At 42.8% G+C, this 23,362-nt stretch overlaps 1 protein-coding gene across 1 annotated transcript in view; it reads left to right on the top strand.

The window, feature by feature from the left end:
* The window catches only part of SLC24A3 (solute carrier family 24 member 3), a 1,194,917-nt gene that overhangs the window by 224,848 nt on the left and 946,707 nt on the right, over positions 1 to 23,362 (top strand). The window lies entirely within an intron of this gene.

Raw genomic sequence — 23,362 nt, 5'->3', positions numbered from 1 at the left:
GATGAAAGTTGCTTTTTTTTGGTTTCCTCAAAGTATGCCATGTTTCATGTTAAGAGTCAATTTGGTTAATTTATTGAAAGGTTACTCTACCGAAACCCTAAAGCGCTCAATGTGGGTTTCTATGCACCACGGTAGACGGCCATAGGTGTGAAGACTGCTCCATTTGATTAAGTTCGGTTGGCTAGGTCATCGTCCACACTAATCCATGCCAATCAATCACTTTCGTAACTTGAGACAGTACAACCTAAAGGCCAGGCAGACAAAGAATGGGTTGTAACTCAGAATATCAAGCACACAAAAATTGTGCTACCAAATTATCATAGCAAGAAAAATGACTAATATGATGAAGGCCACCAGGCAGCCCCATCATCATCCCAGGTTTTGAGGGGGCTGATTAGATGTGGGGAGGGCAGACACCTTATCTCCTTGTTCTATAAAGCTCTTCAAGGTGCCCTGATGAAGAGTATGTACAAAGTGAAAACAGCATTGGAAACAGATTTGGGGGGAAGCCATTGAGGATTCAGACTGGGATCCTGCATGCAGCCTGGTAAAGACGTGTCCTGTAAAAAACAATTTGAACAAATCCATTTTAAGTACCTGCACCGAACATACATAACACTGGCCTGGCTCAATAGTATTGACCCTGGCAGGGCAGCTAAGTGAACACATTGGGGGAAGGAGGCTGCCACATTCATACACCTGGGATGGCACTGTGCAGGAGTGCATGGTTTCTGGGAGGAGGTGTTTTCCCACATCGAAGAATTGATGGGAATCCCCATCCCTATGACACCTGGCTCTTGCCTCCTGGGTAGAGTGGTGAAACCCTGGGGACACAAGATCTCATCCAAACTCGTACAATTAGCACAGCTTCTTGCTAATAGATGAATAACTATTAGGTGGATGGGGTGCTGTATACCAAGTGAGGCCTTATGGATTAATTATGTTCTAGAGGGGGAGTTGCAGAAGAACAACACATGAGAATTTCTCGCACAGATGATAGAGCCCCAGAAGACTTGGCAGCCAGGGGGGCAAGTGATCTGTAGACGTGATAACACACATCGCATAATTGAGTAAGAGAGCTGACATGCCAAGTGAGGAGTTTGGGGAAATTGATGTCCATGATCTGTATTCTGACGTGGCACATATATTATCTGTTGCGTGATGTCCTTGCTACTGCTCCAGTGGAGAAATGGGATTTGATACTCGTACTCGCTCACATACACTATCTGTTGTGGGGGCGGGTTAGATTGTATGTATTTAAATGCATAAATAAAGGTTTAAAATATATATATATATATATCATGAAGGTGGACTGTTCAAATATCGAGAATAAGAGCATATATAGATATGTATAGGTTTACCATTTTTAAGTCTTGGTTAACATACTTGCAAGTTATTTATTTATAATCAAGGTATACTATGTGGAGTTAATTATAGTAAAGCTATACATACCTATACATTCTTACCTTCAAAATGTTTTCGTAGTCAATATACTGGCTGCAATATTTGCATTGCATGATATGTCAAATTCGTTAATTTGGTGGTATAGCCAACATTCATCCCTAACACACGCTTTATTCTGCATGGCCTGTGATCCTACATGATTTGGAACTGGCTGCTCTTGAACCTATGCTGATTTGCAACCATTGGAAAACCTATGTGAGCCTAATGTTTATGTACGTTTCTTGCTGATTGTGAGGGGTTCTTCATTTGAACCCAATGCCGGAGGCTCCTTTCACTGTCTTTTTCATATAAGTGCATATTGAGGATACCTTTCCTGATGCAGATGATGCCTTTAGTATTCATTTCACTAAAGTACATCAAGATCCATTGGATATTGCACTGATTTGACATTCTCTTGCCAAAGGGTGATTCTAGCCTGTGATTATGTACTCTATTTTCTTCTGATGTGTTTTGGGTGACACAGGTAAATTGAATCAACAATAGAAAGTGGTTTGTGGTGCAATACTGAAATTGCTCCATTTTTGATTACATGGACAGGTCTGTTTTGAGCATTTGAACTCTTTAAAGATAAATCACAATAGGAGCTTGTGTGCAATGCTGACTTTGGCTAAGCCATTTGGAATGCTTTGACTGCTGGCACTAGCACCTCTTGTTTGTCTGTTTTGTGGGTTCAGTGTCAGGGGCATGAAGCAGACAGAAAATCAGATTTTGTATTTACCTGTGAGGTGTGAAATTAGGACAGATGCTAATAGCCTTCCTTCACAGATCGTGCTCGGCATTAACATCATTACATTTCCCTTCTTTCCACTATATCCAGTGGCCTTCGTCATTGGCAAATTATTGAGGGGCAGGCAATTGACAGCAGTTAACTCTCTGAAAACTGGGAATGATGCTTAATTGGCAGTCATGAACTACAAATATATACTTCCTGGTTTGGTTTTTGAATAAATCGAATTTGAGACATTTGAAAAACAAAAGAATTACTTTGTAAAATCAACATCATGCCATATTTTATTTATTTATTTATAAAGTTTTATATAGCGTGAACAAGTTCCCAAAGGATATCAGAGCGCTTTACAAAGGATGGGAGGAAGAACATAAATGCAATATCGACATAACATGAGAATAAAAAAACAGGGATAATCGCATAATTCCAAGACAAATGAGTCAAGGAGTGTAATACAATAAACAGGTATATAGCGGGATACTAAGGGGGGCACACTATGCGGTAAAAAGAACAGCATCAAATGATGGTACAATGGTTGTAGGATCAATGACTTCATATAGGTGAACCTTGCCTAATTGAGGCAAGAATGTATTCTTTAAAAATGTACACTATCACTTCAGCAAATAAAGTCATGCCTGCTGATAAAATGTACACCTTATTGTTATCCATTTTCGCATTTATTCTGGTTAGTCATCCCCATACTACTTGTCTTAAGACAAATAGGCCCAAGTCATGACAACAAACCCTTGAAAGAACTAAGGATGACTGCACTATAGCATGTCATAACTTGACCCTAACTCCTCCGCCACCACCCCCAAAAAGGCAGCCTGACGGAGAGGAGTTCTCGACGACGAAGGCAGTGGGGGAGATCTAGCCTCCCTTCAGTGTATTAAGGATCCTGAATAACAAAGGGGGTAATTATTGGCTTATCAAGGTAAATTTCTATAGCTTTTCTTCACATTGAAGAATTAGGTTCCTTTTCGAATCTGTTTCTGTTGGTCTATTTGGTTTACAATCTGACCGTCATGCTGCTGCTGGAGGAAGGCTGTACAGAGGTCTTATTTTCTAGCACAAAATGTAAATGTCTGCAAATGAACTGTGCATGTGTTTCAGGATATGAAAAGCACACATTAAGCAAATTTTTGGGTAATTCTGAAGAGTGGTGGACACATATTTGAATATGACCAAAAGAAATCAATACAATAGGAGATGACATTTCCATATATTATCAATTGTGTACTGTATACTTTTATCAGTAAAACTGTCTGGCGGTGCAATGTAGCGGTCAGTTCAACTGAAGACGTGTTGTCTTTAATAGCAGTGCACTCACTACCACACCACGCATACCCCACACTGCACCACTCCACTCTACGCCACTCAACACTATGCCACTCGACACTACACCACTTCACACTGCACCACTCCACTCTACATCACTCCACACTGCAGCACTGCACTCTACTCTGCACAACTCCACGTTGCTGCACTCAACTTTACTCGAAAGCACACTACTCTAATCTGCTCTGCATCACTGCACACTACGATCCTCTAATCTACATCATTGCACTCCAAGTCACTTTACTCTGCACCACTCTACACCATTGGATTCTGACATTTGTCACTGTACTCTACACTAATCCACTCTGCCACACTCTAATCTACTGTGCACCCCACCCCTCTTCGTCACTGTAATGTCAACCATTCTACAAGACGGCGCTCTGCGCCACTCTGCACCTCTATACCCCAATGCACTTTACGCCTCTACATTCTATGCCACTACTCTGCCCCACTGTACCCCAATGCACTTTGCCACTACATTCTACGACACTCTACTCTGCATCACTCTACTCTACACCTCTGTTCCCTCCCTAACCCACTCCACTCTGAAATGATCTACAATGCGTCACTGCACTCTACTCCACTGTACGCCATTCACTCTACGATGCTACAATCTACTTAGCGCCACTGTACTCTAAGCCAATGAACTCTACACCACTTTACCCAAAGCCAATGCACTCTACACCAATCTACTTCACGCCACTTCAATCTAGTGACTCCTCTGACACTACTCCATTAAACTCTGATACTCTTCTCCATTTTACGACACTACTCCACCATACGATGTTCTACGTCACTTGATGCCACTGTACTCAATTCTATTCTACACACTACTCTACTCAACTCTTCACCCTCTGTGCCACTCCATGGCACTGCACCATGCCACTATCCTGTACACCACTTTGTCCCACTCCACTCTGAAATGAACTTGGACCCGCTGAACCCTGACAACTACAGACCCATTACAAATGGACCTTTCCTGGGCACACTGATAGAAAGAGCAGCGTTCGCCCAGATGTCACAATTCATTGAAGAGAATGACATACTTTCAGATTTCCAAACAGGATTCCATCTGGGAAGAGGTACTGAATCTGCCCTCCTTGCCATCTGGGATGACCTAAAGAATACAGTTGACCGCAACGGGGTTGCTGCGCTACTCCTCTTGGACCTCTCAGCTGCCTTTGACACAGTTGACCATGACACTCTGAAACAAAGACTTTATGAAGCCGGCATAGAGGGAACTGCTCTAGACTGGATTGTGTCCTACCTTCGAAACAGAACTAATGTCATCCATACCCCACCTTTCTCGTCCAAACCGTACTCCACAAAAGCAGGGGTCCCTCAAGGTTCTATCATCTCGCCCATGCTTTTCAACATCTACATTAAGTCTTTACCAGTACTGATCAATGCATTTCACCTCACGTGCTACGACTATGCAGATGACACGCAAATACTCCTTCAACTGGAATGCCCCAAAGACATTGGAAAATCACCAATTTTCAGCTGTCTCAGAGCAGTGGATCAGTGGATGAATTGGAGCCATCTCAAATTGAATGCTTCAAAAACTGAAATACTCACGTGTGGCGATTGGAAAAATTACAACCCGCTTGCCGCATGGCCTGATGAACTGGGATCACTGCCTAAAGTATCAAAGGATGTAAGAAACCTCGGAATGACCATGGACTCCAAGCTGTCGATGAATGCCCAAGTGGATAAACTAGCAAGATCAAGCTTTGCTACTATATAAACGCTGCAACAAATTTTCCCTCATTTGGGATTTCCACACAAGGTCCAAGCTACCATCTCCCTTGTTCTATCCAAACTCGATTATGCCAATAGCCTCTACCACGGATCACCTTTAATGACCATGAAAAGACTACAACGGATTCAGAACTCGGCTGCCAGACTACTCTTGCATATCAAACCACGAGACCAGATCTCCCCTGCCTTGAAAGGCCTGCATTGGTTACCGGTTGCCAGAAGATCCACGTTCAAGCTGCTTTGTATTACCCGCAAAGCAATACTTGGAATAGGACCACTCTTCATCAGGAATAAAATCACCCAAACACATTCAACAAAGGAACCGCCGCTCTAAAGGAGCATCTCGCCTCAAAATCCAACCATACAAGAAAAAAAACATGGGTGGCACATCCTTCTCTGTTCAAGCAGCCAAACTATGAAACTCTTTACCCCCCAACATAAGATCCACCAACAACCACCTTATCTTCAGAAAACTACTCAAGATTTGGCTCTTCCCCACATAAGCACCATACGGAAACAGAAATTTACAGCATATCCCTCTGTATATAAGCATTTGTCTTCACTATAGATGTGCACCCATCTTTGTGTATTACTTTATAAAACATGTAAAATAATTATGTTGTTTAGAGAAAAGAAAACAATAATAATAATAATATTAATCAATAAATAAAAATCATCTTTGGTCTACATGTACATACTTCCATTGTGCATCTATGTACCTTCCATGTACATGGATCTGTGTGTCTGTTACTTTTCTCCTGAAAAAGCATATCCAATGCACTACCCTATTTCTCATCCTGTGCCTCTATCAATATATTTAATCTAAATATACTTACTTCCTTTATGTATCTATATACTTTCAATTTACTTATGGATCTATATATTTATCACTTTCTTGTAATTTAGCATTTCCAATGCACTAACCTATTTCTCAGCCTATACTTCGCTCAATATATCTTCTAGCCCAACCTTCTGACTCATCTCAAACTTCTTTCTACTACTACTTCCAATGCACCACCCTATCTCTCATCCTATACATCTATCAATATATCCTCTACATCCACTCTCTCATTTATCCCAAACCCCATACCACTACTATGATCGCCAAAATAACCCTTTCTAGACTCTCTACTGCTCTACCTCTCCTTGCATCATCTGACACCTCTTTTTACTACACCGATCCCCTAAAACAAACCTTTCTAAACTCTCCCCTCTGACTCCTCCCCTCCGAAACTCCTTTTTTACTCATCCAAAAGCGTCTTCCAACTGTTAAGACCTAAAAAAAAAATCCTTCACTCATTTATCCCTCCACTATCATTTTCAATGAAAATTAACAGACTAACATGTTCACTTCTCAAATTGCATATTCAATATACTAATATACTGCCCAAATAACTAAATAACATATCTACTACTCAAATTACTTCATATTTATACTATACTAATTTTCAACACTAATCCTTTATGGGTTCCGGAGTGGCGTGCTACTAGCCAGAAAAGCGCTTCAACACCCATTAGGGGTAACAAGTGGTATATGAATGCTAATATTTCTTCCCCTTTTATCCCTCCGCTATCCTTCTCACTCCAAGTAACAGACTAATATCCACCACTGAAATTACCTCATATTTCACCATATTAATTCACCACTAATCCTTTATAGGCTTCCTGAATAGCGTGCGTCAACAAGCAATCTTTACTACTATTATAAAGCGAGAACTTTGAACCTTTGAGGCGGGTAAACTCGGGAACCACTGCGCCAATCCAAACACCCAATAGATCATCGGAATTGTCAGGGTCTGCAGAGTGACATAGGCTATATACCACAAAAAAATAAGCGTTCTTTAAAAAATATACGTTTAAAAAAAGTAGTCCCTTGGAAGTAGCGCCGGCCGTGTGCGCTAACGATGTGCGTGCTGACATCATCAGGAGCGCGGGGAGGAGCGGCGGACAGGAGCGGTGAACTTTGGCGGACTGGAGCGGGCTGAGGTACATGAAGCGCGGGGAGGAGCGGTGAACTTTGGCAAACTGGAGCGGCCCGTGTGCGGCTGATTGGGGGCCCTAGAGGTGGAGGTTAACTTTGGTGGACTAGAGCGGGCTGAGGAAGATGAAGTTAGAAGTTGAGGAGCGGCGTCACCCGCGGTGGGCTGACGTAGGTGAGTGTGGGGTTGCAGCGTGGAGCGCACAGGAGCGCGGGGAGGAGCGGGGAAGTTTGAGAGCCTGATTGCTCCCGGACAAGGTCGGGACGGGCTGCTAGTAAATAAATGCAAACCTTTGTCCTCCTCTATCCTTCTGCTATCATTCCATAGCCAAATAACTGGCTAACCTATCCACCACTTAAAATGTACTTGCATGTTTCACTATACTAATTCAACACTAATCCTCTATGGGTCCCGGAGTAGCGTTCTACCCGCCGAAAAAGCGCTTCGACGCCTCGTCAGGGGTAGAAAGCGCTACATAAATGCAATTACAATACAATACAATACAATTGAAAAGACACCTCCAAATGTCTTTGAAAAGCAGTCTGCAAGACAAAGTGCCATTTATGGCATTTGTCTATTTAATAAGTACCCAAAACAGTGATGGGTGGAATGATTGAATGAATCTCAACCCCAGGTAATCACTCGGGCCGCATCCCAATCCATCTGTATTTTGAACCGCATGCCCCACCTCAATTTGGACTCAGCTATCTGCAAATCAGTCTTGACCCTGCTCAATAGGAACAGTCCAGCCCAAACTGCCAAACCAGGTCCTCCGTGAACTGGAATGCAAGCAACTCAGGACTGGTTACGCCATAATTATAGGTTCATCAGCCGGGTACATCTTGTTTCCAGTGTCACCGTGTGCACCGGCCTATGTCTAGGTATATCTGTCCCACATAGGGTGACACTGTAAGTGACAACTTAGTCAAAGAGGAATCCCTGGGTGTACGTTGGACTGAATCTATTGTGTGCACTAAACGGTTTCTTAACCACTCATACAGACATTCCTTGTAGAGGTACAGAGGAGAAATATTTAACCAAAATGAAATATTTAGATAAGGAGTTCCACACTAAAAGTAAACGTTTACAATCTTTTTAATATTTTATAAAAATAAAATTTCTTGTGACAAGAAAATGGATTAAAAACCAAAGTACAATTCTTTGGATAAGTACAATGAAATATCAATGAAATATCAAAAGACAGTTAAAAACAATTCATAATATATGAGAAACATAATATCACATTTATAAGAGTAATAAAACAAAGGAGAAAAAGTCAATCAATACAGTTTTACAGAAAAAAGACACATAGATTATTTTCACAAACCCCCTCAACATGTGGCCTTGATATTTTTTGCCACTACTCCTATAGATCCTCAGTTCTTTTCTTAATGTTGTTGGTACAGTAGGCAGTACCTATAATTTATGGATATCCGCTACCTCCTTGACCTTTATGGGATTCTAGTCAGAACAAGCGTCGACGCGTTTCGGTGTTATTGTACTTGATGTTGTAACACCTTCATCAGAACAGCCGTCTCTTTGGGGTCACCGGCTTCTATGCTTATATAAAAAGTTATTTCTGTATGGATACATGACACTGTAAGTGTACAAAACATTGATGGATGGAATGTCTTGAATTAATCTCAGCCACTGGTAATCACTAGGGCTGCATCTCGATCCATCATTATGTTGCCCACCATGCCACCTCCGTTTGGACCCAGCTATCTCCAAAGCAGTCTTGACCCTGCTACAATAGGAACAGTCTAGCCAGAACTGCCAAGCCAGGTCCTTCCTTAACCCACCAGGACCTGATTTGGCCTAGTTATGGCTTCCTCAGCTGGGTACAGCTTGGTTCTAGGGACACAGTGTGTACAGGACCCCTGTCTGGGCATACCGCAATAAGTATACAAAACAGTGATAGGAAGAATGCTTAAATTAATATCAGGATGGATTGTGATGCGACCCTAGTGATCAACAGCAGCTGAGATTAATTTAAACATTCCTTCCATCACTTTGTTTTTTTTATGTCCTATTTCTATATTTAGGCATGATAAACTGCCTTTTGCTTGGCAGGTTTGAAGTAGGTCTATTCCGAGCCAATTGCTCTTTGCAATATACCTGGAACAGTCTCGCAACCCACGTGCCAGAGTTCAGTTCTTGCCTTTATAAACTTGCAAACAAAACATGATTCACTAGTTTGTGTACTCACATCTTCCTCTACATTAGTTGGCCTCATATATATATCCATATTAGAACTAGACAAATCACTCGGTATTTGGGTAACCTTTTGTGATATCTTTTAAAATAGTAGTGTTTGCCACCTCTTTTACTGAAATATGAACTGACAAACTGTTTAATCTACATTTGTATTTGATACTGTTTCAGCGAAATTTGGTTTTGTCATCTTCAAGCTGAAGCTTTTACCAAGAGTTTGGTTAAGGGCTATGAATTCTTTTTTCCAATACAAATTCAGTTCAGGGTCAAGGAGCTCGGTGTTGAACCCGAATATAGATTGCGATATGCTATAGGAATTTCAGAATTTATGTAACCAATTTCAAATTACAGAATCACTTTTTCTGTAGCCATTGCTGCACATTATAAAATGTAGGTGTGTACTGATGGACCACCAACAACTTATAGATTCGCATTTGTTTCTCACATGGACAGAGTGCTCCATGTTGAACCTCTTCTCTATTTAAGCCTCAACAAGTCCACAGGAAATAATGATGGCCATCAGAAGAAACTCTTCACTGTTCCTGCACATTTAGATATCACTGCAAATCCAACAAAGTGCTGTGACCCCATTCATCTGCACCCACCTTTCTGTGGCACTGCACATGAACACTGCTTTATGCGATGTGGATTAGGTGGAGGACTATAAACCACAAACTCTTCATACAGAGTGCCCAGCAGTGCCAATCCACACCATAGTTCTCAGTCCCACTTGTTAGGTTGGATGGTCAGAACTACCTTATGAAACACCATGAAGCAGAATTATTGCAATCTCAGTGTGTGGTCGAAATGTAGGTGGCCATAGTCAAGGTAATGGTTTGTCAGACCATGAAAACTTGGATTTTGTACTCCCTTAAAGTACAACCCCCATGAGTTAATTTCCTCCATATCCAATTTCAATAAATAGATTTAGACCATATCCATGGGACATATATTGATACTGAAGGGACACATATATGGATTAAGTTGTGGTGTGGATCTTTGGCACAAAAGGCACACCCACAAACTATGCAGGCTCTTTCAATCTTCTGAATCCACTTACATAGAAACAGTAGTGTGCTGGACCTCTGCTCTTATAGCCAGGATTAGGGCACCCTCCGATTGTGCCTTGCTGACATTTTGTCTGGATCCAACAAAACTGAGGGTGGATAGAGTGCTTGTCTTTATGGCATTAGTAATGGGTCAGGTGAATGGGTAGTCTGACCAACCGAACAAAGAAAATAATGACTCGGGAAGGGATTGTGCTCGCTTGGAAGAATCACCGTTTATCGCATATGTACCTTTATGCGGATCTTGGACAGCCCCCTCTGGTCTCTGGTGAGAGGAAGTGGGTACTCCCTTGACTTCTTTGTCGGTGTCTCTGGTCTTCTTGTGCTGGCTGAAAGCTTTGATGCAGTCAAGGTCTGCAGCAGCAATAGGAAATGCCAGCAGAGCTTCGACAGGGACTCTTGTACAGTCCTTGCCTTTAGGAAATTAGCAGCATTCAATTCAATGTGCAGGAAACAATGCATCAGGATCTAAGCAGGTCTATTTAAATAAAGATCTTCCCTTTGCCGAAAGGAACCCCCTGCTCATGTTTTTCATCCTTGCAAGTTGTTTGACTGTCCACTGCCAATTAATGTAGCTGAATTCCATGAGTTAAAACAACCAACCAGTCTTTGTGGAATATATTCCCTATTCGTAGAGAATGTTAGGCAGAGCAGACCCTGCCCTGCTCCCAGAATGCACTATGAAAGCTGGTGTTGATGTGAAGCAGTGAATTTCACTCTCTGTTGTGTTTTTTAAAGCTTCAGACTGGTTTTGGGGAAAGATGCAAGAGGGAGGAAGAAGAGTTTGCAAATTGACTGAATATGTCCTTTCTCTGTAGTCAGCAGTCAATCTCATCTCCCATTACGCTCTCCTACAAAAAGACCGCTGATGGGATCCAAGGGTAACAACAATGACTTAACACTGAATGTGACTTTCATAAGTCTTCTATCAGCATCCCCCTGAACTTTGGTTTTTTTACTGCAAATTCCATTTAAAAAAGGTTTTCTGTGAGTTAATGTTCATTAAGAATATAAACATAATGGGGTGCACTTACAAGAAATGACTGGACCTAATTTGTATGCAGTTGCCAGTAGGCATCACCTTTGGATAAACCTGCTGCACAGCAAAACTGCGTAAGCAAGGTGACTAGCCATAAACTTGCTAAAGAGTTTAGTTCGACGACCCCTCACAACCTTTAGGTGATGGATGGGTTTTAGCTATGCCCATCCTAATGCATTATCTACAAAGGGCAACTATCACCTCCATGAGCATAGGGGAATTCATTATACCTTAATTATTCTCAACTAGGGATCAGTACTATGTCGATTTTTATAAGAGCTAGATCTAATGATAGCTGCTCCTCATGTCAGTATTTCCCCAAAAATTATTTTTGTTTTTGCTCAAGACGCCACCACTTGTAGAGCTTGTCATCATAAAAGAAAATGATATGGGTGCAATAGTCATAAAATAATTCTATGTTTTCTTTTAGTAGAGCAGTTCATTCTAAATAGTACATAGAAAAAATGAAGTTAAATTGTGTACTATTATTAATCAATCAGTCAATCAGGGGTTTATAAAGTGTGCTACTGACCGTGAGGGGGGAGGGGGAGTGCAGCTCTGGATCTGTCGAAGAGCCAGGTCTTGAGGTCCTTCCTGAATGTGTTCAGGCCCGGGGAGCATCTGATGTTCACAGGGAGCCCGTTCCAGGTCTTGGCTGCGATGTAGGAGAAGGCTCTCCCACCTGTTCTGTTTCTGCAGATGCGGGGGACCTCTGCCAGGGCGAATTAGGCTGAGCAGAGTTTCCTCTTGGTTACGTGGAAGGATACTCTCTCGCTGAGGTATTTGGGTCCAATGTTGTGGAGGGAATCGTAGGCATGGGTGAGGAGTTTGAAGGTGACCTGCTTCCTGATGGGGAGTCAGTGGAGGTCTTGTAGGTGTTGTGTCATGTGTTTGTGGTGTGGTGTCCCGAGGACGAGTCTGGCTGCCGCGTTCTGGATGGTTTGGAGGTTGTGTGGAAGAGTTCTGTTGATTCCAGCGTATAGAGCAGTGCCGTAGTCCAGCCTGCTGGTTAGGATCGCGTGGGTGATGATCCTTGTGAAGTCGGGGGGATCCATTTGAAGGTCTTACGGAGGATGGACAGGCAGTTGAAGCTAGTGGAAGCGACGACATTGATCTGGCGGTTCATGGAGAGGGAAGAGTCGAGGATGATGCTGAGGTTTTGTGCATGGTCTGTAGGGGTGGGTGGATTCCCGAGGGCGGAGGGCCATCAGGTGTTTTCCCAGGCAGAGGTGAAGGGTCTGAGGATGAGGACATCAGTCTTCTCTGAGTTGAGCTTCAAGCAGCTATCCTTCATACAGGCTGCCACGTTCTTCATTCCTTCCTGGAAGCAGGGTCTGGTGTCTTCGGGTTTCTTCGTGAGTGAGAGGATGAGCTGGGTGCCGTCGGCGTAGGATACAATACTGAGCCCATGCTGTCTTACGATGGTGGTGAGGGGGGTGTAGATGTTGAAGAGCGTGGGGCTGAGCAATGATCCTTGGGGTACTCCTCAGTTGACATCGGTGGGTTCGGAGAGGAAAGGAGGGAGTCTGATCCTCTGAGTTCTGCTGGAGAGAAAGGTATGGATCCAGTCGAAGGCAGCTCCTTGTATCCCTGCTTCGTGAAATCTGGCTGTGAGCATGCGGTGTGAAATGGTGTTGAAGGCTGCATAGAGATCTAGGAGGATGAGGGCCGCAGTGTGTCCCTGTTCGAGTAGCATGCGGATGTCGTCAGTGGCGGCGAGGAGGGAAGTATGGTTGCTGCGGAATCAAGACTGGGAGGTGTCTAGGATGGAGTACTCTTTGATGAAGGCGGTCAGCTGGGTATTCTCAATTTAATTCTCCACTGTGCTTCCTAGCTCTCCCAGTAAGGGTGAACGTCAACCGGGGCTACCTCTGGAGAAAACTGGTCTCCTGGGGAATCCCCGATCCCCTACTGAACCTTTTGATCGAACTGCACACCAACACGTGGGTCCAGATAAAGCTCGGCAACGGCACACACCTTTCTAGGCGCATTCCAACAACCAACGGCCTAAAGCAAGGGTGCGTCTTAGCACCGACCCTTTTCAACCTATTTACAGCCGACTTACCACCTGCCCTAGAAACCTGTAACGCGCACGCTCCACGCTTGGGGGGCAAAGCGCTGCCTAGCCTATCCTACGCAGACGACGTGGTCCTGGTCAGCCACACTAAAGTAGGTCTCCAAAACCTCATCAATGCACTGCATGGTTATGCCGAAGCGAACCTGTTAGAAATAAATATCGACAAGACCAAAGTTCTGTCCATAAATGGGAACAAAAAGCTGCACACTTGGTTCCTTGGAACAAAGGTTGTCGCGAACTGTTCAGAGTACAAATACCTTGGAATATTGTTCGATAAAGGAGGACGCTTTATGAACCAACTAGAAGCAATTAAGAGGAAAGGGGTGCTGATAGCTACCACGCTTAAACAGCTAAAGTCTAATATGAATGGTCCCACTCTACTCCCACTGCTCCGTGTGGCACAAGTCAAGCTAGAGTCATCTATAACATACGGCAGTGAGGCTCTAAAAGGCATAGATGAGAAATTGCTGGACACAACCATTGCAAAGGCCTACCGACTTCTCTTTAATCTGCCAACCTACACCTCACAAGCCCAGATCCGGCTAGAGTTTGGACTGACCTCCCAAAAGCTTGCAAGAAGAGGTTCATACATAAAGTGCTGGCAGAAAATAAAGAACTCGCCAGAAAATTCACTGAACCACCTGCTATGGCTAGACCTAAGCAGCTCTCTTCAACTGCCGGCGAAATCTTTCCTAGAGGAATCCCTGACTACCACAGGTCTAAAAGAACTATGGGAAACTCCTTTACCGCATGTGCAATTCAAGCGTGTTGTAAACAAGAGCATAAAAAATCAATCGCACCTGGAAGATAAAGCGACCTTTTCACAAAGGCGACACGCATGGATGACTTTGTCCACATACAAATCGCCTGGATTACAAGCATACTTTGGTCTGGGGTATGGCAGGAAATCAAAAGAAGCCTTTTTAAAACATAGGCTAGGAATTCTACCCTGTATTCCGCATCTGCAACCATGGCTGAGAAGGGGCTGGGGGACAAAATGCAGGCTGTGCGGGGCAGAGTATGAAGACTTCGAACATCTACTATGCACCTGCCCAAGGCTGAAAGAGGAAAGAGTTGCCCTGTTAAAAACGGCCTTCAATGAACTTAAAATCCGCACACGCAGACAAGCGGTTCTTGCTTGCTTCGACCCAGGCCATCCCCCATTAAATGGGAAGATGGTCAAATTCCTGAAATGTCTGGAACTGAAACTAAAAAATCTGGAAGATTGCACCAGACCGGACTAGTTGAATATTGGCCAAGACACCACACTGGGACCTCACACCTGCACCAAATTGTTTTTATCAAAATTCTCTTGTTTTAAAAATAATATATTTTTCTAAAAATCCTTTTATCCGAAGGTATGAGCTATCAATGTACTTTTGTAATGGTTTTAATTAACCTAAAACAATAAATTACTTACTTACTTACAGTAAGGGTGAATGGAGTGAACATTTAAAAAAAAAAAACTCTTCATGAAATATTGACGTTAGAAGCAGCTACCTATCCTAATGTACACCAATGGTGTCTCCAGACAATGCTGGATTTGGAGTCTCTCAAACTCAGCCAAAAAAGGAAAACATAAAGTGAAAATTCAGGGCCAAAAGGAATAAAAAATGGGATGGAACAGCTAAACATTCAACCTTAATTTGCACACACAGCAAGTTTGATTTCTTAAAAAGACCATCAATAGTTGACTTAAAATAAAACTAAGTAAAATCACATAAAGTAGTCATTCAGCGTTGAGTTCTGGTGGTAACCCGGCCACACAGAAAATGCTCATCTCTGCATCTTTTATACCCACTACATTTGTGAATTACACTTGGCTGTGATTACAGAATATAGAGATAAAGGTAATGGCTGAAAAGGGATAAAGTGAGACAGAAAGGGCTGCCAATTCTTTTTTTTTAGGCTTGTGGCGGTCCGGCTGCTTTCAATAAACAAAATATTATAATGACACACAGCATTGTTCATGATGACAGGCTTGAGCCATTCATTAAGATCTCAGAAGCACAACACATTTTCCTTCCAAACTGCTTTGAGTGAGTTGTGTTACATTTTTTGCCTGTTCGCCTCCCTCGATTGATTGAAGAGATAGAGAAACCAGCCAAACCATGCAAACTTTAAAGGCCATTGCAATGCAAATTATATTCAGCTCATGCTCTGCAAATGTGAAGCAGGCCGCTTCCCAGGTTCCTTTAATACTTGGCCTTCACAAGGTCTGTAAACAATGAAAGTAATGGCAGAAAAGTACCACAATGACAGCTTTATCCTGAAGAGAACATTCTGATCCGTAGTGATTCATAGTTCACAAAGATACAGTTAATAGAGGCAGGCGTGGCTTCATCATCATCGTAACTTTATTCGGTCATTACAAACCATTAAAGCGCACAAAACATGATAAACCAGTATAATATAACAAGTACAATTCATCAAAAACAGATTTGGAAATCAAGGAAGTCTTAAATATACCGCTCAACAAATGGAGAAGGGCAAACTATAGTCCAATCACTAGCGGAGGTTACCACAAAATCTCTTCCGGTCCGCCAAGAAGTCCTTCTCAACTTGAAGATCCAGTTTTAAAACATTTTATAGATACAGTATGAAGCTAAAACATTATGAAACCAGAAATAAGGAAACCACGTGATATTAGGGTATCACAAGACTGACAGTTGTGCAACAAGACAGGGGAGCTAAGGGCCATATGTATCAAGCCTTTTTTGATTCGCAAAGGCCGAAATTCGCCGAATTTCGGCCTTTGTGAATCGCAAAAGGCTATTTTGCATGAATTGATATGTATGAAACAATCGCATCTTAAGGAATCGCAAATACTTGCGATTCCTTAATTTGCCATAGCATTTAAGGAATCGCAATTTTGCGATTCCTTAAATGCTATGTATGAAGCAATTTACTGTTGCGAATTTAGCTTAAGAAAGCGCAATTTACCACCAACTTCCAGTTGGTGGTAAATTGCGATTTCTGTTCAAAATACACTAATTTTGAATGTGGCATGTGACGCACATACATGCACATAGGGCATGTATGTGCGCCATATGCACACACATGCTGATTTCAGGGATGCAGCAGGGTGTCCTTGAGACACCCCTGCACCCTCGAAATCAATCTCATTTTGCGATTAGCAAATTGCGAATCGCAAAATGAAATGCATTTCACAATCATTCCTATGGGCCTCCTGGCCCATAGGAATGAATGGGAAATTATTCCTTATTTGCGAATTCGCAACTTGCGAATTCGCAAATAAGGAAGTTTAAAGGAATGACAAAAACATTGCAATTTTTATCATACATACCGTTTTGCGATATCTAAATAGCGATTCCTTAAAAATCGCTATTTGGAATTCGCAAAACGGAACTATGATACATATGGCCCTAAATTGCAAATACATGTGCAAATGAGCAGGAAAGTGTAACCAGGATGAATTTAAAAATTACATTAAGAGACTTGTTCGCTTATACCATGTCCCCTGCAAGTATTTCACTGCAGCATGCACAGCAAGTGGGTCTTGCCCTTTCTTAAAAGCCAACATCAGATGTCTGATCGAGTAGACCCAACGTGCAACATGCCAGGTTTATTCATTTAGAGCGACTTGCTGAATGTGCTGTGAAAAGAAAAGAAAATGTTTTCGGTCTCATTGCAATAGGAACAGACACGCATGCAGTGGATCTCCCGGCGTTAGCTAGCCAATTGTGTGAAATTGCTGTGAGAGGAAGAAGGCGACAGCGACATTTTAAAATAAGAGTTCTCACAGAGACAGGGCAAATGGTAACTTAAAAAGTTTCATAAAAAGTGAGCCCTTAAAAAGTTTTTAAAAATTGAGTTAACTTGCCTGCTGCATAGTACCTTTCCCAGAATCTTGCGTTTACCAATTCCAATGAGCCCTAGACAATAAGTTCAGGAGAATTTAAAAAAATGTCCAGTTTGAGCTCCATTAAGTTTGCCTTGAGTGATCTTAGCCAAGGAATCCTCCCTCGCCTTCTGAGAATGTCATCAATTCCTTCCCTATAAAGCTTCAGTGCATCTGACTTCCAAATATTTACCCAGAAACGAATGGACGCAATTTGGCCACCAGACCCAAAGGACTTTGTCCAACATCGAATCGCACAGGTAGCAAGGAACAACTCTGGAGGATTGCTAACAATGATTGCACACATTTGTTTTCCTCACAGCCCAGATTGGTCAAGTCTGAAGAGGCCCATCATTTTCTTCCATACAACACTGCACTGCAATTAGAGCCCAATACATTATAAGGGAGGATTAATTGGGTGGGACTTTCTGTTTTCACAAATCTAAGTAAGGACTCTGTTTGAATGTAGCAACACTCTTTTGCATTTGGGCCTCCCATTAATTAGAGTCTGATAGCCGAATACCAAGATAATCCAAGTATGTCACTCTATCAAGAAAGACACCTTGAAGCTATAATCTTCCCCATGCAGTTTTTATGTCGGATAAAGACCAGATACCTGGTCTTGGCTGTATTCAGCTCAAGGCCAAGCTGGTCACAAAAGAGAGAAAATTGCTGCAGCAAAATTGACAAGCCCCTGTCTTTGACGGCAAAAGTGTATCATCAGCAAACAACAAGGCAGGAACCATGATTCTTGCTAATGTAGGGCAGTCATACTGGCAATCAACTAGGATATCCACACACTCACTAATAAATAGCAAAAACAGTGTGGGGGCCAGGGCACATGCCTGTTGAACCCCCCCGTTTCTCTAGACATACTCCTTGGAAATTCCCCATTAGGGCCCCATCTAACTTGGGGATAATTACCTTCATGCAGGCTAATCAGATTTTCTAAAAGTTTATGGGGCATCCCATGTTCCCTTAGTACGCCCCTCAATGTCTTCCTTCTGAACCAGGGCAAAAGCAGAACAGAGTTCAACAAAGGCAACAAACAAGTTGCCACCACCTTCCACTTGGTTACCAAAAATCTAAAGGATTGGTCAACAGTGCCCACATTATCTAGGCAGCCAGAAGAGTGGGTTATCACTGGCCTGTTGACTAACCACCATTGAGTTTATCAAGGATTTGGGAGCATAAAATATTTTGAGTGGAGTCTATCAGACTAATGGGCTGATAGTTCTGCGACATATCCCTGGGACCTTTTTTATATATAGGACACATCTCCACACGTTTCCACATTTGAGGTTAAGGAGCACCTGCAGAAATGGCATTTGGATTGGATTGAAATGTGGGACCCAGATATCCAAACTTAATAGGAAGAGATTCACATGGATCTTTCTAGGCTGCCAGCTTTCCCCTTCTTTTGCGCTGTCACAGCCCTCTCAGTATATAATAAAGAAAAAAGTAGGAATTTTTCTGGGTAGCGATTGTCACTCTATCAAGGGGCTAGTGGAGGAAGCTTAACCTGTTCGGTGTTCATGACGGCTCCCGGTTGTCATGAGTCACGGTAGGGGTTTGCTCATGATGGCCAGGAGCCGTCAGAACGTTGCCGCTCCGACCATATGCTGTTAATTCTCCGCCTGTGCGGGAGAATTAATCAGTGGGCAGAGTTCTGATGGCTCCCGGCCATCATGAGCACACGCCCACCGTGAATTAGTACCGCAGCACCACGCCCAACCCCTTCCCCCCTCGCACCACAGCGAAATTCGCGCTGCGGTGAAGGGGTTAACCTACACATGGCTCGCAGGTCAAAGGGAACTATTTGTGCACAAGAATGTAAAATTATTCAACGCACCTTACCTTGAATATATGAGAAGAGCCCAGTTTGACGATGTGCCAACATTTATTAACATCTTTATTAGCTAACACACCTAAAAGGTCGCCCATAGGTCATCAGTCCGGGTTGCTGGGTAGTACTGAGTGTAGTTTTATATTGCTCTCTTGCTAGTGGAATAGCATTTCTGTTCCCTTCTTTGATAGCATTGGCAGGGCATTCTTTGCTTCCTGCATGCAGAATTAAACCAAAGAATTGGTTTTAGCTGATTTCCTTGCAGGCTTGAAATCCTTCTTGCAATCCTCCTTACGCTTTTTAAAGCAATTGTTATGACTAGTTAAAAGAAGTTCATTATTATCTTGCTTGACAACTTCTGGATTTAGATTAGAAAATGGGATATCATATATTTTTACAATAGCTTCTTCTGATGTAGCAATAGTGTTCCATTTTAGGGTTCTCCTAGAGTTAGCAACTTCAAGCGCAGCACAACCCGGGGCATTTCTTGCTACTTCTACCCATGCTGCCCTATACCCCAGGTCCAAAACAAGAGGAAAGTGATCAACTCAAGTAAGGGGGATGACATGCTCGAATGTCTAGGAGGATATATTCAATTCTACTCTTATAAGTGAGTCTGGGAAAAGTAGGAGACAGTGAAACATCTAATTTTGTACAGCCATTACAAGCTCTCATCCCATGCAACAAGCAGATATTGCTTACTTGCAGGGCTGTGGCAGATATTCGAGTAATAGTTGGCACCTCTATAAAGGGGATGCCCCAAGATGAATCCTCTTCAGCTATTAGTTCTGACTAGGCTCAAATAAAATGGTAAAATCGCCTGCTATGATGATGATATGCGACTTGGCATAGTTATTAATACGACTGTCCAACATCTCTAAAGTTAGGGAAGATATTGTAAACGAAGGGGACCTATTCAAAGCATTAATAAGTAGCCAGAACTTCCCACCAGGCTCAAAAACTCCAGCCACAGTATGTCCGGGAACTGTACTGAAATCTCTCTCATGTGCTCAATAAATGTAGTTTTGACCCATATTGTTAACGGGTCAGCGGAAGGGCAGCCAGCCACTGAACGGGTAGCGAATTTACTGTACGTCTGACAGCCATGCCTATGCTCACTTTCTGTGGCAAATGTCTCCAGGAGTAAACACATGTCAAATGCGTCAATTGAAGCACTCCATTCTGAGTCAACCAGTTTGGATGAGAAAACTGCTATATTCCAGGAGACTGGGGAGAACCTTCCATTGCACTCTGAACTAGTGGGCCCATTGGTAATCACACTGGTTGGGCCGACAGTAAGTCCAGGGAAAGAGGTCCTCTGTAGTCCCTGGTTGGTTCCATCTAAGGCATGGGTATTCGTATTTTCCGAGTGGCCACAAACCTTGGTCGGTGAAGTGACGGAGCGAACATTGATGCAAGCATGGTGGCGGTTGGGGGTTGGGGTGGGGGCGGGGGCGTTGGCTGTACACTAATTATAGAGGAAGCAAAGCATATACATCTAGTTTCTGAATTGTACAATGTGAAAACAGAGTCTTTGGACTAATCTCGGCTTATCCACTTAACCAAACTGTGTGATCCCAGTCAATTGTTTAATTTCACTTTCCCTCCTTTTTCTTCATCATCACGTATGGAGACCTTGAAATACATAAGTTGAAAAGGTTGGCTGTGTAAAACCACCTTCAGTGTTTGATTTCATAAACTGGAATGCTGTTCATGTAAAAAAGCAACCCTTGCCAACCAAAAAGAGCACATAACAAATTACTTGCCTCTAAGTTCACCATCGGTATTGTTGTCAGTGTGAGATGAAGAATGACGGTTTCTGAATTCATATTTAAAAATAAAAACGACTTCTCAGTGTACTGATATAAGTTGATGTACTAAGGTGAAACAGTTCTGCATCTAAATGAAATACACTTTTTTAATTTTGAACAGACTTCATCATACTTTTACACGTATGCTGCTAGATGTCTATGAAATGGAGATATTTCTAAAGTTAAGCCATGCAAAATCCACCAGTTACTTCCTTTCTTTAACTTAAATTAACCTTTAAGTAAATGTGTGTCACGTTGTTTATCATCTTTTTTGATGTTACTGCAGAATCGAATAAACAGCAGATCAGGGCCACATTCGAAGATCAGGGGGGGCTGCATGCTGCCCCAGGCCATACTTTGAGTATCACTGATCTAAGGCCTTTCTTCCTCAGGGAATCAGTCTATTTCCTGGATGTCCTTGAGAGAGGCATAATGATTATTAGTTGGAATAGCAAAATGGCATAGTCGCTGCAAAGTTAGGCCTTTAGGAAACATTGTAGGTCTTCCAGGTAGCTGATAAAAGTAGACCAGTGAGAGCAATATCACCCTACCCTGGAGGCACACGTAGATTCCATTATGTTGAGGCAAAATTCTTACCCATGTTACAATTAATTACTATCACTCTTTAGCCAGAAGATACAAGAAAAGGTACACCAGAAAAACAAATACAGTACAAGTATCCAGATAAAAACCTTCCAACGTTCTAACATGCTATATTATATACAAATAATACAAAAGCACAAAGGTTAAAGATCTGCTAAAAGACTGCAAAATTAAGATTTGCCAATGCACCTTGAGAGGAAATATCTTGTGCAGGAGATTCTGCTGTTGAAGTACATATAAGCGTTCATACTTGGAATCTGCCAGAGGCCCAACAGTACATGGCAATTTGCAGATAAAGTCCTGTCACATCGAGGGCAAAGGAGGAGTACGCATAGCATAACCAGTGCTTGTGGTGCTCAAGAATCCAGTGACAACAAAGTTGCATCAAAAGCTTTCCATAAAATCATGAGAGCTTAAAATGTTCAAGTCTAAGGTACCTGCCCTTGTCTCTGGAGGCCTTTTTTATCCTAGAAGTATCTTGGCAGGACGGCTTCCGGTCACAAGCCGGGTAACAAGCTGCACCAGAGCTGCCAGCCAACTACACCAGCCTCACACACCAAAACCCCCTTTCCCCGCACATGAGCCACTAACCAAAAACAATCCGGGGCAGCTAAGGCCTAGTGAAAGGGCCGGGTTGGGGGGGTGAAGGAATATGGGATCAACACAGATGCAGTACATGCAATCCAGTTGCTTCTGTGACTGCCCACTAAAGGTTGATGTTAAACTTAAAATTAATCCCACTACGGGGTCTCCAAAGAAAACTGCAGTTTTGCAGCTTTTCTTTACAACCTGTTCTTTAAACAGCCAAGTGAAGTTCACAAGTTCACAATGTTCACAATGTATCAATATCTCAGTGTTAATACTTGCAGATAGAACACTGATAGGATACTGGGATCAGGCTCGGCCAACTCTACTCCAATTCCAACCCAAACGTCACATGCACTTCGCACTCGGACTGCGCAAACCCTCCTGAAACCCTCGGTGCTGGGATCCTTCTCTTGCCCTACTACCCTGGCGAGTTGCCAGTCTTGATTAGCCCAGGACTTAATCTACCCTCTCAGAAAGTCCAGCGCTGATCACAGGCTCTGGTCATCTCGATCACAATCCTGGGGTGCCTGAAGGGAAATGCGAACGCCTTGTTGGCATTAGGAGTTGGACACCACCCCCCAGGGTGCAGTATCAGAAAGCCTTAGGGACGCGTGCCAAATGGAGCTTCAGCAGGAGGCGGTCATCTTGAATCATTCTCCATTGGAGGCACATCTAAGGGAATAGCATTTCAATGTTTGGAAGCCAGTGACATCCTAGCCAGAAGCATGGAGGCTAGGAGACAAAGATATCAGGTAACCTGGGATGGTGTGCTCTGTCTGCCTATTCATTCCTCTGCTTTGCCATCATAACAGTCCATGATCTCAATTTGACTTTGCCCGTGTGGAAGTGCATTATGAACATGGCTCCAAAATGGCACCTGGAGTGGGAGCTCCCTTTATCGAGTTATGAGACCTGCCCTAGTTCCTCAGAACTAGTGCTATGCATCAGGTGATTGTTGTAAAAAGAAATTACCTTAATTTCCTAAT

Source organism: Lissotriton vulgaris, chromosome 6, assembly GCF_964263255.1.
Source record: "Lissotriton vulgaris chromosome 6, aLisVul1.2, whole genome shotgun sequence".
Lineage (NCBI taxonomy): Eukaryota > Metazoa > Chordata > Amphibia > Caudata > Salamandridae > Lissotriton > Lissotriton vulgaris.
This window is presented reverse-complemented; position numbering and strand designations above follow the sequence as displayed.